General features: G+C 39.1%; 1 long non-coding RNA gene across 9 annotated transcripts in view; it reads left to right on the top strand.

Annotated features, from left to right (window-relative positions):
• LOC137448464 (uncharacterized) overlaps positions 1–16934 on the top strand; it is a 106201-nt gene that overhangs the window by 8436 nt on the left and 80831 nt on the right. Inside the window, exon 3 of one of the 9 annotated variants that reach the window (XR_010989107.1) lies at positions 6313–6373. The exons of the other annotated variants lie outside the window; for them this stretch is intronic. This is a non-coding gene — a long non-coding RNA (uncharacterized lncRNA). The remainder of the gene's footprint in view (positions 1–6312; positions 6374–16934) is intronic. 9 annotated transcript variants of the gene reach the window in all.

The raw sequence follows: 16934 nt of genomic DNA, 5'->3' as shown, positions 1-16934 counted from the left end.
TTTTTATGATGTTTGTTAGAAATAGTGGAGTTTTAGTACTCAGTCAAAATTCTGTGTCTTTGTAGCTGCACAGCAGGTATTACTATGCTTTAAGCTACATTGTGAGCTCCTTACCACTCATTCATTGGTAAGTTACCTGCAACTACTTTCCATATAACCTAGTTATCCTTTTAGGTAAATGTTTTCAGTTTTTATGTCAGTGTGTGGACCACAAACAAGTAGAGAAGCATTTGGAAAAATTTTTCTGGTTTTCAAAACCTGAAATATTTTGTTTCTTTGGAAAAATTACACGATAGAACAAAACTAGGAAGAAAGCACGCACATCCTTTGCAGCATTGTCTTTATAAAGCTACTCTGTTGGGTCATGCGCAGAAAACAGCCAAGCACTGGGACTGGGTTTGTATTGACAAGAACAAGATGAATGGCCCCCTGGAGACTGTGGGGTTTGTATGCTCGTTTCCACCACCTTTTCATCCTTTTGTACCCCTTTTCAGTTCATATGCAGATTAACTTAAACCAAGTCCTCACTAAATACTCTTTTTCACTTCAGTTTTGGAAGGTAGATAGAGAATCTAAATATTTATGAGGCTCTTTTCCTCTGGTTTATGATGCACTGTTGTTGAATGTTGAGAAATTACGTTAATGAATGCATGCCTGCACACACAGACACAGAAACCAGGCAAAAAAAAACCCCACAACACACAAAGCATTGTCAGCTCTAATGTCGGTACTTACTAAAACAGTTCCCATGGAAAAAAAAAAGGGGGGGGGGGGGGGGCAAGGAGATTTAAAAATCTGTTGCCAGGAGAAAAATAAATTGTATGGCTGAGCACAAAAGAACAAAGTTTCATCTTGGCTTTCCTCAGCTGCAAAAGTAACTCATTTGAGCTCTGAATAAATTTGAAATAAAACATGTTAATTGAAAAATGAAAGCTTGTCTAAAGTCTCAAATGGGTGTATGTTTTCAGTCATGAAGAAAAGGCTAAGCTTCAGTCCTGTTTCCTGCAACATCAGTAGTAAAAAATGTATGTATTTTTTTGTGATAAAAAGTGTAGTTGTATAATTGAGTTACAGGTCAATTAAATGAAACAGGTTGCACTATGATTTTGCCAACTTCAGTACATCTATTTAAGAGAGTTAGATTTCATGAGATTGAGGGATTTTCTGACAATATTTTTGATCCATAGAATTTACTGAGATTATAGCTGGATATACTAGAACATGAACTTGTTTTCAGAATGTGTAGTTGAAAACTAACTTAAGAAACATTAAGACTGTTGCATTAAAATACTAGAACTGACATACGGTTATATTATTTTAGTACTATGCTGACAAGACTAATCTTTTCAGCCTTTAATCATCTTCACATTCTTTCTACCCCTTTTTATTCTCTGATTCACACATAGCTGTGCCAGACAGAGCCCTAACTCATACAAGTGGGACAGTAAATTCTTTCATATTCATGAACCAGAACATGAGATCTTAAAATGTGCTTTTGTCCTGTCATTTAAAAAATTACTGACACAATTGCAGAATGTTTACTTCTAGCTTTTCAATTACAGTAGTATTTCTCTCTCTAGGCTTTGGGTTTCATATTTATGTCTATCTGAATTTCATAAAACATTACCCTAGCAAGTATGTTTGTCTTACTGTACTTTGTTTTCAAGGTATTCAATTTCATGTGTAATTAAATCCAATAAAGCCATCTACATTTCATTTATTCTGAAGTTACTATTTATGATCTTCACGTACTGACTTTGTTACTTTCAGTGACTTTGCCTGTAATACCAAAGGATTAAGTGAGAAAAGTTTTGATTAGTAGATCCTAAGACAGTAAAGTTGTACATGACCTAATAAAAAAAAAAAAAAAATCTTACAATTGAAATTGCATTGGTTTTGTTTAGCCTTTCATCCTTTCATCTGCATTTTCTTCCTGCCTTTTTTTTCCCCTGTAATTGTACACTGCCACCTGCAACCACACATACAATTTTAGATATTGTTGAAGTACTCCTTAATCATAAAAGTGATCAAAAAAAATCAGTTTTATTCTTCTTAACTATGAAGATATCTAACTTACCTGGATTTTTCTGTAGGGGCCTCTTTTATTCTGTGGGTGAATTTCAGGGAAAGGAAGAAGGATCTCCTGTATATACACATGTACAGAATACAATAGATTGATAGGTGAATGAAGAAACTACATCAAGGTGTTAAATCTTGGAAGAATAGAGCAGCAGGGAGATAAGCTACTGAATAAGCTTTGACAAAGTTAGGGGTTGGAAAGAACAGAAAATCTGGGGGACAACACTGAAGAGTGATGTAGTGGTAGGAGCAGACATTGCAGAAAGCTTTTATATGGAGGGCAGTAAGGAAAAAACAGTTGTGAGAGTCCTTGGCTTCAGTAGGGGTGGGAATTTGGGGCTCCCTTTAAGCTATTTAACACTCCTAAAGAGACAAGTGGCACAGAAGGAAGGTTATTGAAAGTAATTCTTGGGGCTTGCTAAGATAGATGAAGTATAGGCCTAAGACAGGAAGCAGGTGTGTCAGAGTCCCGCAAAATGCCTTTATTTAAAAGACCAGAAAAAGCAACCCACAATCCCAAGTGGTTGTAGCCCACTGGAATGTCATATTAATGATGATGAAAGATGCTGTCTGGCCAAAAGGAAATGGCACAGGAAAATACAAGAACTTGAAAAGCTAACGAGTGTGAGGTAGGTGCCGTAGACGTACACAGCACACTAAAGTTGAGAACATTCTCCCGTCTGAGCTGTGAGGAGCCAGAAAACCCTGATGAGAAGAGGACTCCTGACCTGTGTATCACAGAATTGTTAGGGTTGGAAAGGACCTCAAGGATCATCTAGTTCCAACCCCCCTGCCAATGCCAGAGCCACCTCACACTAGATCAGGTTGCTCAGAGCCACATCCAGCCTGGCCTTAAAAACTTCCAGGGATGGGGTTTCCACCACCTCCCTGGGCATGCTGTTCCAGTGTCTCGCCACCCTCATGGTGAACTTCTTCCTAACATCCAATCAGAATCTATCCATTTCTATTTTTGTTCCATTCCCCCTAGTCCTATCATTACCTGACACACTAAAAAGTCCCTCACCAGCTTTCTTGTAAGCACCCTTAAGATGAATAGAATAGAACAGAATAGAATAGACCAGACCAGGTTGGAAGAGACCTCCAAGATCATCGCGTCCAACCTATCAACCAATCCAACCCACCTAAACAACTAAACCATGGCACCAAGCACCCCATCAAGTCTCCTCCTGAACACCTCCAATGACGGTGACTCCACCACCTCCCCAGGCAGCCCATTCCAATGGGCAATCACTCTCTCTGTATAGAACTTCCTAACCTCCAGCCTAAACCTCCCCTGGTCTGTGTCCTCTTGTTCTGGTGCTGGCTGCCTGGGAGAAGAGACCAACATCCACCTGTCTACAACCTCCCTTCAGGTAGTTGTAGAGAGCAGTAAGGTCACCCCTGAGCCTCCTCCAGGCTAAGCAGCCCCAGCTCACTCAGCCTCTCCTCATAGGGCTTGTGTTCCAAACCCCTCACCAACTTCGTTGTCCTTCTCTGGACACGCTCCAGCAAGTCAACATCCTTCCTAAACTGAGGGGCCCAGAACTGGACACAGTACTCGAGGTGCAGCCTAACCAGTGCAGTGTACAGGGGCAGAATGACCTCCTTGCTCCTGCTGGCCACACTGTTCCTGATGCAGGCAGAAGCCCACAATAAGGTCATCTTGGAGCCTTCTCCAGACCAAATAGCCCCAACTCTCTCAATCTGTCCTCATAGGAGAGGTGCTCCAGCTCTCTCACCATCCTCATGGCCCTTCTCTGGACACATTCCAGCACCTCCAGATCCTTCCTGTAACAGAGGCTCCAGAACTGGATGCAGTACTCTAGGTGGGGTCTCACCAGAGTAAAGTGGAGGGGGAGAATCACCTTGCTCAACCTGATGGCTGTACTTCTCTTGATGCAGCCCAGGATGTGATTGGCTTTCTGGGCTGCAAGTGCACACTGGTGGCTCATGTTAAGCTTCCCATCCACCAGCACCCCCAGGTCCTTTCCTTAAGGTCTGCTATCAAGCCAGTCACTGCCCAGCCTATATCAGTGCTTGGGATTGCCCAGACCCAGATGCAGGACCTTGCACTTGGTCTTGGTGAACCTGATGAGGTTGTCATGGGCCCCACCTCTCCAGCCTGTCAGGGTCCGTCTGGATGCCATCCCTTCCCTCCAGCATGTCTGCTGCACCACACAGCTTGGTGTCATCAGCAAAGCTGCCGAGGGTGCACTCAATGCCACTGTCCATGTTGCCAACAAAGATGTTAAACAAGACTGGTCCAGTTCTGATCCCTGAGGGACTCCGCTTGTCACTGGCCTCCCCTTGGACATAGACCCATTGACAGCCACCCTCTGGGTGCGGCCATCAAGCCAGTTCCTTATCCACTGAATGGTCCATCCATCAAACCCATACTGCACCAGCTTGGAGACCAGGGTGTGGTGTGGGACAGTGTCAAAGGCTCTGCTCAGGTCCAGGTAAATGATGTCAGTTGCTTGGCCTTCATCTATTAATATGACCTTGTCATAGAAAGCCACCAGGTTTGTCAGGCAGGATTTGCCTTTGGTGAAGCCATGCTGATTGTGCCACTTCATTATTCTCCTACCTCAGCAGTGCCTCCAGGAGGATCTGCTCCATGATCTTACCAGGCTCAGAGGTGAGACTGACCGGCCTGTAGTTCCCTGGCTCATCCCTATTTCCCTTTTTGAAAATGGGAGTTATGCTTCCCCCTTTCCAGTCAGTGGGGACCTCCCCAGACTGCAGTGACTTTTGGAATATAATAGAGAGTGGTTTAGCAACCTCATCTGCCAGTTCCCTCAGCACCTGTGGGTGTATCCCATCGGGTCCCATGGACTTGAACACTTTCAGGTTCTTCAGATTGTCATGAACCTGATCTTCACTCACAGTGGACAGTTTCTTCTTCCAGTCCCTGCCATTATCTTCCATTATTCTGGGAGTGCAACTGTAGCCCTTGACAGTGAAGACTGAGGTAAAGGAGTCATTGAGACCCTTAGCCTTTTCCATGTCACTCATCACCAGCTCACCTGTTTCCTTTCTGAGAGGGCCACACCTTCCTTAGTCTTCTTTTTACCGTTAATATACCTATAGAAATGTTTACTGTTCCCCTTGATCTCCCTGGCTAAATTTAATTCGAACTGAGCTTTAGCTTTTCTAACCAGGTCTCTTGCTGCTCAGGCATCTTCCTTATATGGCCCCCATTACAGCTGTCCTTTCTTCCACTCCTTGTAGGGTTTCTTTTTGTGTGACAGGGTGTCCTTGCTCATCCAGGCAGGTCTTCTAGCATTCTTTCCTGCTTTCCTTTTTGTGGGTATACTTTGCTCCTGGACATGGAGAAGGTGATCCTTGAACACTGACCAGCTGTCCTAGGCCCCTCTTCCCTCTAGGGCTTTGTCCCACTATACTTTGGCCAACAGATCCCACAAGCGATCAAAGTCTGCATGCCTAAAGTCCAGGGTTGTAAGCTTGGGATACATCCTCCTATTTGCCCTGAGGATCTTAAATTCTATTGCTTCATGGTACTGCAGCCACAGTTATCCCTGAACCTCACATTGATGACCAGCCCTTCCCTATTGGTGAGAACAAGGTCCAGCATGGCACCTTTTCTCATTGGTTCCTCTGCCATTTGGAGGAGGAAGTTGTCATCTATGCATTCCAGGAACATCCTGGAATGCTGGTACCTAGCTGTGTTGTCCCTCCAGCAGATGTCAGGGTGGTTGAAATCCCGCATGAGGACCAGGGCTTGTGAACATGAAGCTACTTATATTTGCCTGTGGAGGGCCTAGGCAAATAATACTAGCTAGCTTACATTGTTTAAATAGAATACAGGACACAAACTACTTACCTAAGATGAGTGCTTATTTTCTTCCTCTGAAACCTTTTTGCATCCACAGATTTCTGAACTGTTAGAACAAGCTATGCTTCTAGAAGATGAAAATGCACAAATAAACCAATAACGTTTTCAGTGGACTCTTAAAGGCAAGATCACAAACCTACCTCATGACCTTCTGCTTTGCGAAGTTTTGGTTCAAAACTAACCAAGAATGGGAGCACATTCTTCACTGTCCAGAATCAGAGCCCTGCAATGGATTCAGACTTTAGGTCCCAGTGCAAAATCCTAGTTCCTGAAGAAAAAATTCATGGAACTCACCAAGTCCACAAATCACAGTGCTGTTGTGATTACCAAAGAGGTTAAGATTTCCAACAATAGAAATCTCTTTTGTTGTTTGATAGGAGAAGAACAAAAAAATAAATAATTAAAACCAAGACACACACACACTACTGGAAATAACAGGTAAGTTATCTTAATGCTCACCTTTTGTGCTAAGCACTAAAAATTAGCAATCCTCATTTTCCCCAAGGCTGATTCAGAAATGTTACATTTTATATGAAGGCAGTGATATACAGCCATGTGTTTTCCAGAAACAAACTTTCTTCAGCTCAACTTAATCTTTAGGAAGGGATTTTTAACAAATAGATTCCTGAATAAGTTGACCTTTCTTTTTCTTCCCCCCCAAAAAAATCTCCTACAGCTGATTCATGGCATCCTAAAGGGAATCTACTACTGCCTAAGCTTTGAGAAGTCTAGCTCTTGCCCTTGGACTTGGTGATCTTGGAGGTCTTTTCTAACCTGGTTTATTCTATTCTATTCTATACAAGTGTAACAGAGTCATGTCACAGATTGAAGGTGTGTTTGTGGATGGCACTGAGATGAATGACAACTTTTTTTTTTGTGAGTTTAATGTATGTACTTACAGCATTCCTCTTTTGCCTGTAAACAATTCAGATGTACAACACGGAAGTTGTTTTCTTATGATACTCACAGATGCTTTGATTTCTGCTGATAGAAGTCCTGGGAGACAGAAAGTCTACTATATGCTGAACAGTTACCAAAGTCCTTAGAGGTTTCTCAAAGGATGTTCTCCCTTAATATTAACCAAAAAATTATGGATGAGTTTGTTCATCGTATCTGAGAATATTTACATAGCAGGTCTACACTTTTTTTTAAAGTTACTCCAGGTGATGAATTCTTTTTTATTCTCATATGTAAGCAATATGTGAGCATAGTTCTGTTAGGACTTCTGGACAAATCTGGTTTCCATAAACAGCTTTCAGACAGCCAACCTTCATGAATTAATTGATAAAGGAGCCCGAGCCTGTCTTTAGACACAAAGATGTATTTACCTTCAGTATAGAACTCCTCTAAGTGTTGAGTTGTCTAACAGGAAGGCTGCATGATGCTAGTAATGGAAAACATAACATCATTCCTCCATCTTACACAAATCAACTCCAGATTTCTTCAAAAATCATCAAGAAGTTAACAGTTGTTCTTCCAGTCAAGCAGTTTCCAATATCAACAGTGCTGAATTAGGAAGAAGGAAAGTGGATTTGTAAGAGTTTTCTTTTCCAAACAGTATTGTTCTTATCCTGCTCTCTCCTGTTGGAGTTTCTCCACATAAAGCAGGACTGGCAGAAGAACAGGCTTCTGTTTAATAGCTGTTTGCTTATCTGTTACTTTCCCCAGTAGAATTTGTACACTTTATAAATACAAAATTATTATTTGAACAAAACAATGTGTCACCATTCCATTTCTGCCATTTTTTAAGCACTAACAATTGCTAACTTGTTTCTCATGAATTTTCTTTAAGTGTGAGAATTTTTAAGAACTGTTGAATACTGGCAATTAAAGAAAGCTCATATAAACCTAAAACATTGTTCCTAAAGATCATTTAGTGTCCCTAAATTGAACTGAATTTGTTCTCACAAGTGTAATGCTACCAAGTGTCAATGCTCAATGCTCTTGAGTACTAATTACATGATCTAATTTTCAAGCATTCAAAAAGTCTATTTTTGAATCATTGTCTTCTGTTTTATTTGTCATCTTGGTTTTCACACACACACATACAAAAAGGTGAAAACAAATCAAGTAACATATTGTGATGCTTGAGGAAAATAAAAAGGCTTGTCTTGTTCTTTAAACACTGCCTTAGTCATTTTGCCAGGATGCTTTTTAAGAATAATGTCATACAAATGAGGGCAGTGATCTCAGAAGGCACCAGAAGGAGAGAAATCTGGATTTAATGTCAATTTTTGATACAGATTTTCTGGCTACATCTCTTCTAAAATGTCAAAAAAACAGGATCAGAAACCAACTGTGACTACAATACTGGGCACCCTGGCCTGGCTGTGTTCATACTGTTAAGATTTCATCTAGCCCAGCATGGTCACCTATTGAACAGTGCCCAGGAAGCCTTGGGAAAAGTGTTAGTTGGCCTTGGGGAAAATTGTCCTGGGCCTTCTCTAACACTTGAATCGCATTGACCAGTATGCACTTCCTGCGAGTTTGAGCAGAGAATTGGATTGTTCTATTGTTACATGCCATATTAGTAGGGAACAACTACTTTTTCCTTTCTCCCTCTTCTTATCTGCTATGTCTCTTTGGGTTATTGTATCACTAATAAAAAACTGTCTGTTACATGTAGGCCATCCATTACAGTAAGATCTTAGCTTTAAAGTTACTATATAGTACACCAATTAGAGTAGCAACGAAATATCAACAAAATTTAGAAAAGCCTGATAAAGAGAAATCTTCATCTCCCCACACAAATACATATATATATTTCTTTAAGTGTGAATCTGTAAATATAGTAATATGTAGTAGTGTGCATATGTATATATTTAAATATACTGTGCAAAAGACTTCTGCATTACTGCATCCCTCTTCCAGCAGAATTAAGATAATCTATTACACAACTATTTGACAGAATGTTATAGTTAAACAAACTTATTCTTGCGTCATAGATGACGCTTCTAAAAACCTGGTCACATTTCCATATACACATAAATATTTCACCAAAACCTGACAGTGTTTCACAGATTAAATAGTAGTAGCTAGTCTCTTTCTGATAATCTTTAAATTCTCTTTTAAGATCAGGTTAGATACCATGTCATTTAAACAATACCACTGAAAAAAAAAATCATGAAGGATGACGTTAACCACAGGGATGAGGGATAGCACAAAAAAAAGCAGAACCCAAGCACAGCAAAATTACTTGAAGTAATAATGAAAAAAAAAAGACAACAGTAACTGCAAATATCCTCCCATAGTCCAGGGAAAGGAGAAACAGTAAGTGACAGAGCCATTACTTATTGAGGCCCTTCAGATCTGATTAAAGTCAAATTGCAGGAAACGTTTACTTAAATATGAAATATGCACAGCAACACAACCTTAATTAGACACACATCTCAAGATATCAATAAACATTTCCTTTTTGATATGTCTGATTTAATAGACTGTAATAACAGGGGAATGTTTCTGAAACATTTAACATCTAAGGAAGTGAGAGAAAAAAAACAAGCTCAAATATTTAAGCTTCAACACCAATTAGGAGACCATTCTTTAAAAAAAAAAAAAATTAAAATCTGAATTTCAAATTTATTTACCTTCAGCTACTTTGTTTTCAGAATAATTTGGTTTAAAATTCGAGAAACAGCTTCTGGCCATTGGTATCTTTATTCATAGAAGTCTACATAAATGGCAAAATATGTTGTATGATTTCGATCTTAGCAGAGAATTAAAAGCCACAGCCCTCCCTATCTGAAGAGATTTTGTTTGCTCTACTTTTGCATGGAGCAGAAACTGACAGATCAGAAATGGGACTGCCTGTGTTGTGCCCAGGGCTGCAGAACAAGGAGATCTGTTTACTCTGAGAATACATCCTTGCCAGCAAGGAAGAGCAGGATGAGCAGTCTTACATGTTGCAACCTGTGAAAATGTTTACCTGCATCTGTACCAATATTATTTCACTTTCTCAAAATGGTTTCCTGAGTATTTGTGGGCTCCATTTTTTTCCTGTGTGAAAATGGCCTCAGTTATACTGCTGTCCTGGGATGTAAACCAAATTGCTACTTTTGTTCAGGTTCTTGTAATTCAGAAGTAAGAATATTTGAGCATAAAGTCAATGGTGAATTTATACTGCCATCAGTTTATAAACATTGTTTTTAAACCAGAGGGAGGATTCAAGTCCACCTGACATCAATGGACATTTTGATTCACTGATGGCAGGATTTCATAGAATCATGGAATTTTTTTCAGTTGTAAAAGACCTCTTAGATCATTGAGTTAAACCACTGACTTAACATCACCATGGCCATTAAACCACTTCTCAAAGTGCCACGTCAACATGATTTTGAACACCTCCAGGGACGGTGACTCCACCACCTCTTTGGGCAGCATATTCTAATGCCTGACTATGCTTTCAGTGAAGACATTTTTCCTAATATTCAATTGAAACCTCCCCTAGTGCTATTTGAGGCCATTTCCTCTCCTTCTATCACTTGATACTAGAGAGAACAACCTCCACCTCACTACAACCTCCTTTCAGGCAGCTGCAGAGAGCAATGACATCTCCCCTCAGGCTCCTCCTCCAAACTAAACAATCCCAGCTTCCAGCTTCAAACTCAGCATTTTGTATTCCTTCATGACATGACTACTTTTTTAAAGAGACATAAAAGTAAGAGCACAAACTTTTTTTTGCATGTGGATATGAACTGGTACATTCAAACACAAGAAAGAAGGTAATGGATTTTATATTTTTTTAGGTGTATCTCCATATTCCTGATTATCCTACATCAAACAAAACCCCCACGTTTGTTAAATTACTTCGCTGTATTAAAATCAGTGGGGTTGCTTCGGCTGTCACTGTACACACAGTGGAGTAGGATGGATAGTGCGCAATGTCCTCATAGGTAACCTCTTAAATAATTTGGATGTGATGCATGTTTTCCTGCCATCCACCAGAACACAGAAGTGGCCAATGCATAATGAGGCCTTTAATGAAGGGGAGTTGGGGAAAAGTAGAGCTGTAACTTGGGTTCTTCTCACTGTTGGTCTCTATCCTTCAAAAATATTGGGGAAAAAAGACAAGACACTTTCTGAAAGGTAAACAAAAAAGCATGTTGAGAAGACATTCCACAGGTTCAGAACATGGCAAAATTTCTTTTCCTTTTCCCATCACCACCCTCTCAGGCCTGGTCAGTCTTCCAAAATTTAAAAACCACTGAGATGACTTTACCACTTCTCTTGAAATGCCCCTGCTTCAGCAGGGGAGAAGTAGGATTTTTTTTTTTTTTCCCTTACTGCCAGAAAAACACAACTGTTCATCAGAACCTGTGATGTATTTAAGGAATAGGAGTGCAAACTACAAAAAGCAAGCAAGCAGAAAACTAATGCCATGGCTGCCAGATCACCTGCTGAAGAAAGCATTTTCCAAAACAAGCAGGCACTTGTTCATCACTGTGTGTGTATATAGGGGTCAGGAGCTATAGTCAGAGGGATTTAGCATATAGTTTTACAGGCATCCCAACCTTGATAGCATGGAAAAAAAATGTAACATGGAAGTAGAGAAATGTAAAGAATTGGAGCAAATAACAAAATTAACCCCAGGATAATTAAGTGTTGTGGTGAAGAACACTCATCATGCATGGGTTAGCACTGGCACAGTGAGTGGGCAGTTACACAGAGTGCCAGAAGCATGACAACATGTGCTGTGGAAAAGAAAGTTTGTAACTGCAGACATTTTAAGAATGCACTCATTCATTGAAAACAATGCAAAGCCTGAGACATCCAGAAGCTCAGGGAAACATTCCTCTCTGACAAGTTAACTCACTTTTTCTTTAAAAGTTACACTTCTTTTGGTGTTAGACTATACACTGGTGCACGTCACTATAACTTTTGCCCAATTTTGCCCCTATTGTGCTGAGTATAAATGGCCTATAACTTTAGAGATGAACAATTTTACCTGTGCTTCTATTATTAGCAAATCCATAAATAAACTCTATGAGATTGCATACTGCACATAGATTAGATGATATCATTAAAAGCAGTGATAGTCCTCTATCCTTTGCTCCTAATTTGCTTATTATATTGTATAGATAATCTGCTAGGTCTAGCATTCTCTACTTTCCCACCTACAAAGGATATTTTCCCTCCCTTTTCTAATGCTTCTGTTCCTTCTTCTGTCCCCACAATAAACACCTCACATCTCACAATTCCTGACTCTTCATGCTTCCTATGCAGTTTCTTTCCTATCTAACTATCCAGGCTTCTCCTGTACTGCCACTCTCCCTGAGCTGTGCTACTCCAGTCAGCTTCCCTATGTAACATGCCCCCCATGTCCCACAGTAATATCCACCCTCTTGTCATGGCTGATACTTTTGAAATGTATATTTTGACCTGACCAATGTCACAGCATTTCCATGGTCACTACAGTACTACATCTCTCCATTTTGCAGTGTTGTGTGCAAACACAAAGGTTTCAATTAGCGTGTAAGCTTGCCACGGCAAGGATCTTTCTTGCCTAAACTACAAAGGGCCTTTTAATCACGTAACAACACATGCAGATATTCTGGCACCATCTTATTTCCAGAGGGCTTATTTTGTGGAAAGTAGAGCTCAGGGCTTCCTTTCCTCCCTTGTCTTCTATTGCTGTTCCTCCAATTCATTTGGATCTCCTGGCACAAACAAGATTTCATGACAGTTGTTCTCCAGTTCTGTAAAATTGCATCAGACTCAAAGCAATGTAGAGGTTTCTGGGGTGACCGTTACTGCCTGTTATAATACAGGCTGCTGGCTGCAGTGTCCTGCTGTGAATTTAAGTTCATACTCCAGCTACCCCTACTAAAAAGGGCTTAAGTAATGAGGAAGTAAAGAGTACAGAACAAGAAAGATATATGCCTTATGTTATTCTTGCGCAAACCCTTTATCTTTCCTACAATTAAAATTGGCCTTTACTGTATTGGTTCATATTTTGGGTGTTTCTCAACTAAATCTTGTTCTAGAAGTCCTGTGTCTACCTATCACAAACCAGAAGAACAATTAACCTGAGTTATGCCAGTCACATTATGAAATGTTACCTTAACTCTCTGCTTTTTGTTCCGCTGTTCCAGTAAAGACTGTATCTTTCTCTATTGAACACTGAGAGAAGTGTTTCAGTGCAACATCTTCATGAGCAAGAGTTAAAGGCATAGTTTGTATAATCAGATTACATAGCATGGTAAAATGGAAGAATAAATAGTTTACAAAATTTCTTTCAAGGCATGCATTTCACTTGAAGGATCAATTCCTTCTGCCAATATTTTTGCAAAAAGTCGAATTGCTGATTTTTGCAGCCACTTCTATGTGTGCAGTGGAATCTTGCTGCCATATTCAGTCTCTGTTTTTCCAATAACACTGCTGAAATATCCCTCCCAACCACATACATATTACTCCATAAGAACAGATGGAGTTTACACACAACTGGCTTCTTTTCTATAGCAAATCAAAATGAGCAGCTAGCTAAGATAAACATTTGCTGAAATTGTGATTTTATTTTTTTCTGGTTTAAAGATTTTATAAGTTATCATTCATTGATTATGCGACATGCATGGTCACGAGCATCTGTTGATTGCATATGGGAGTTTAGACAACCCCCCTTTTTTTATGCTGCTGTAGAAAGTAAGATACAAACTCATAACTTGATCCAAAAGAGGAACACTGCAGCAGCTTTCTTTGCAGGATGAGCTCTCTGCTGCCTCTGAACTGGGGCAGAAGCCATCAGTAAGAAAGTACACTCTGTATTATGCACCCCAGGTACACAGGGACAGACATGATAAAGCCAAATTTTCTCAGCTAGGCAGAAACAAGGGGAGATGTGGCTGAGATTCAGCTCTGGCAACTTACAGGAAGACTGTGAACAGTCTATAATAAGCAGAAGTCTTTCTGCAACTGTTTCATATGTGTACACAGATAATCTATCCATGTGGGAAAACTGCAGATCAAGAATATGTAAGGCTCCTGAAATTAGTGGATTTATTCCTAATGATCAGGAGATGATAATACATCTAAGAGCTTCACTATCAGAACTCCAGCCATCACATTTCTACCTTCAACCTCCATTGTTTGTTTCACTCCATTCAGCTCTGTGAACACTGGAAAAGATTAATAAGTTCTATTTCACACTCTTTCCTGTTCCTTACTATCAAATATTCAATCCCATCCATTACAAGAACCAACATTTACTTAATGGCATGTTTTTGTTCGGTAGCAGTGTTCACTCCTTTTGAATATGCCAGGAACCCAGGAAAACAACCAAAAAAAAAAAAAAATTAGGAAAATTAGTTATTCTGTTTGTTTCCTTTTTCGACCATGATGAAACACTGAGCTGGAGGCTTCCAAGCAGCACTAGGGAATTCATGTCACTGATGAGTCCAGTAAACATATCACTGTGCTGTGCTAGTTTTTTTCCCCTAGACTCAGTTTTTTTAGATTGCTCTTTCTAAAGGCAGGAGCGAGGAAGACAGCAAAGAAACAATAGCAAGCTCAAGAAATTATCTATCACTGAAAAAGAAAAACAAAACAAAACAAAACCTCACACCCCTAAACAGCAGAAAGACAGACAGAAATTAATTTAAATCCAAAAAGAAGTTTGGTATACTTGTCTTAACTCTTTCTGGATTTTCTATCCAGAGTTGAGATCACATTCCTTCAGTTCAAAACACAGCACATTTTCCCCTCCTAATCCACTTTCACTCATTGCCTCCTTCATATCTCTTCTTCTTTCTACCTTTTTTGTCTGAGTCTAGGTCTGGCTTTGAACTGTCTTTCCAAGTATCACACCTTAATTTTTAAAAAGCTTTTCTTCTACGAATCTCAAGCCATCTAATCAATTAATGGAATAAAGTTAAATTCACATAGATGGGTTTTCAACCAGCACTTAACCCAAAGTTCAATATTCCTGTTTCCAACCTGAAATTCAAAAACATTTTCAAAGAAAATAATAATCACTTGATCTAATAAAAGAGATTTATTTCTTCTCTATTGAAATGAGCTATTCTTTTGTGAACACTACCTCCAGTGTGCCCTTGAACTCAGCTCTGTTGCTGTCCTATGGCATATATTGTATTTTTCTGACATTGTCAATTACTCAAAACAACAACTCTTGCCTATGACAAGAACTTTATCAAGGATGCTAAAACACTAGCTTCATCTTTGATTTGATAAAGTTTGGTACAACATTTTGCTTGCATGTTGTATAAATGTGTCTTGTTTAGGACTAGCCTGATACAAAAGCCACATTCAAAGTTTTTATCTAGATTTTAGAAAACCCCAAAAGTTCAAGTCAAACTCTAAAGTCTGGGTACAGGTTTATACTCACATACCCCCACTCTAAGACACTGTAGTTCTTGCAGAGCAGTATGCTAGAATTAATGGCTTCATTTCTAGACATATTTTTTTTCTAATTTCATCTGGCTTTGTTTTATACTTTCACAATCCAATGTCTCTGTCGACACTGCAAGACAGGAGTAAGTCACATACAGAATGTCACACTTAGATGCTGCAATATATTGCAGCATACAGACAGAAATAGAAAATGGCAAAACATGTACAAAAGTAATCTCATGACTTTGCCAACACATTCTGATTTTTTTATTGGACTGGGCAGTAGTTTATTCATGCTCTTTCAGAATTATTTTTTTTAACCTAATGAATATGGGCTGTTTAAAATCATGTTCCTTCTTCAATATAAACAAACCACAGCCTCTGTGTCCCATTGTAGCAAGTAGGGATGAGAGGGAAGAGATGCTGCAGAAAAAATTGCCTAGCTTCTGTTCCTTGACTTCCAAGAACTGTTCATATTTTACAAATGAAAGGGGGGAAAAAGGAAAAAAAGAGAAGAGAGAGAGAGAAAAATAGTCTTTGTATCTAGAATCTACTTGGTGCTAATTTGACATGGCAATGAGATGAAAGTTGGATTCATACTAGTTTCAACATCAGAGGATTGGAATGCAGCCTACTTAGCAGAGAAGTCAAACAATTCACTGGCAATAGATTGCTTTCCACTTCTAGATCTGCTAAATAAATAGAAAACTAATTAACAGTGTAGCATGCCAGATGTAGCAGGTTTGAATTTCATTACAGCACTGGCTAAGAACTGAAAGAATCAAGAAGTCAGTGTATGTCCTAGTGTCTAAAGAATCTTTCACACTGTCTCTTCTGTGGGACAGACAAGAATTATTTATGTGCCCTCTGCCTAAGAATTTCATGATATATTTCCACTTAAAATAAGAATGAACTTGTAAGCTCTTGAAATTACTGAAAGTATATTTTTCATTTTCCATAAAATTACTTTGGTTCTGAAACAGCAGGATTTTGTTTCTTTGACTTCTGCATTTCTGTTCAGCTATTTAAAGCTTGTTAAATATGTTTTTACAGGGTATTTTTATCTGTCACTGTCTATATTTCTTGCTCCTTGCTGATAATAGTTAAGAACAGGCATCGCACAAAAGAATACCTATACTAACATTTTGAAAGGGAAAAAAAAACAAACTACAATTTATTCAAGGCATCTATTTTTATACTTTCCCCCCTTCTAAACACAAATTAAATTGAACTTCCTATATCCAGAATTATATAACCAGATTTGGCAGTATTAATTAACAATAAAAGTAGTGTTTTGGCCCATAAGAATCAATAAGATAATTATGTTACTTAGGAAATGGTAGTCATATGATTTTGCTTTCAGTGCATAATGAATAACATTAAGTTTTGTGCAACAAAAAGGTTTTACAAACCAAACCAAGCCCTAGGATCTGCCTGAAATTCTTCCAGGAAAGCCTGATTGAAGCCCTGTAGCAACTACTTTATTTTACTTACTTTTATGGTTATCCTTGCAAACACATACGTACTAATTGAAACAAGAAGTATATAAATTCATGTAATCCCAGGATATAGTTTTGGCTGCCATGCAGGAAATACCAGGACCATTTCTTTAATTTTTGGACCTTGGAACATTTTTGTCACACTCCACATAGCTTAG

This window comes from Melanerpes formicivorus, unplaced genomic scaffold (genome assembly GCF_026170545.1).
Source record: "Melanerpes formicivorus ecotype bairdi unplaced genomic scaffold, bMelFor1.0.p_v2 SCAF_2, whole genome shotgun sequence".
In the NCBI taxonomy this organism is placed as follows: domain Eukaryota; kingdom Metazoa; phylum Chordata; class Aves; order Piciformes; family Picidae; genus Melanerpes; species Melanerpes formicivorus.
This window is presented reverse-complemented; position numbering and strand designations above follow the sequence as displayed.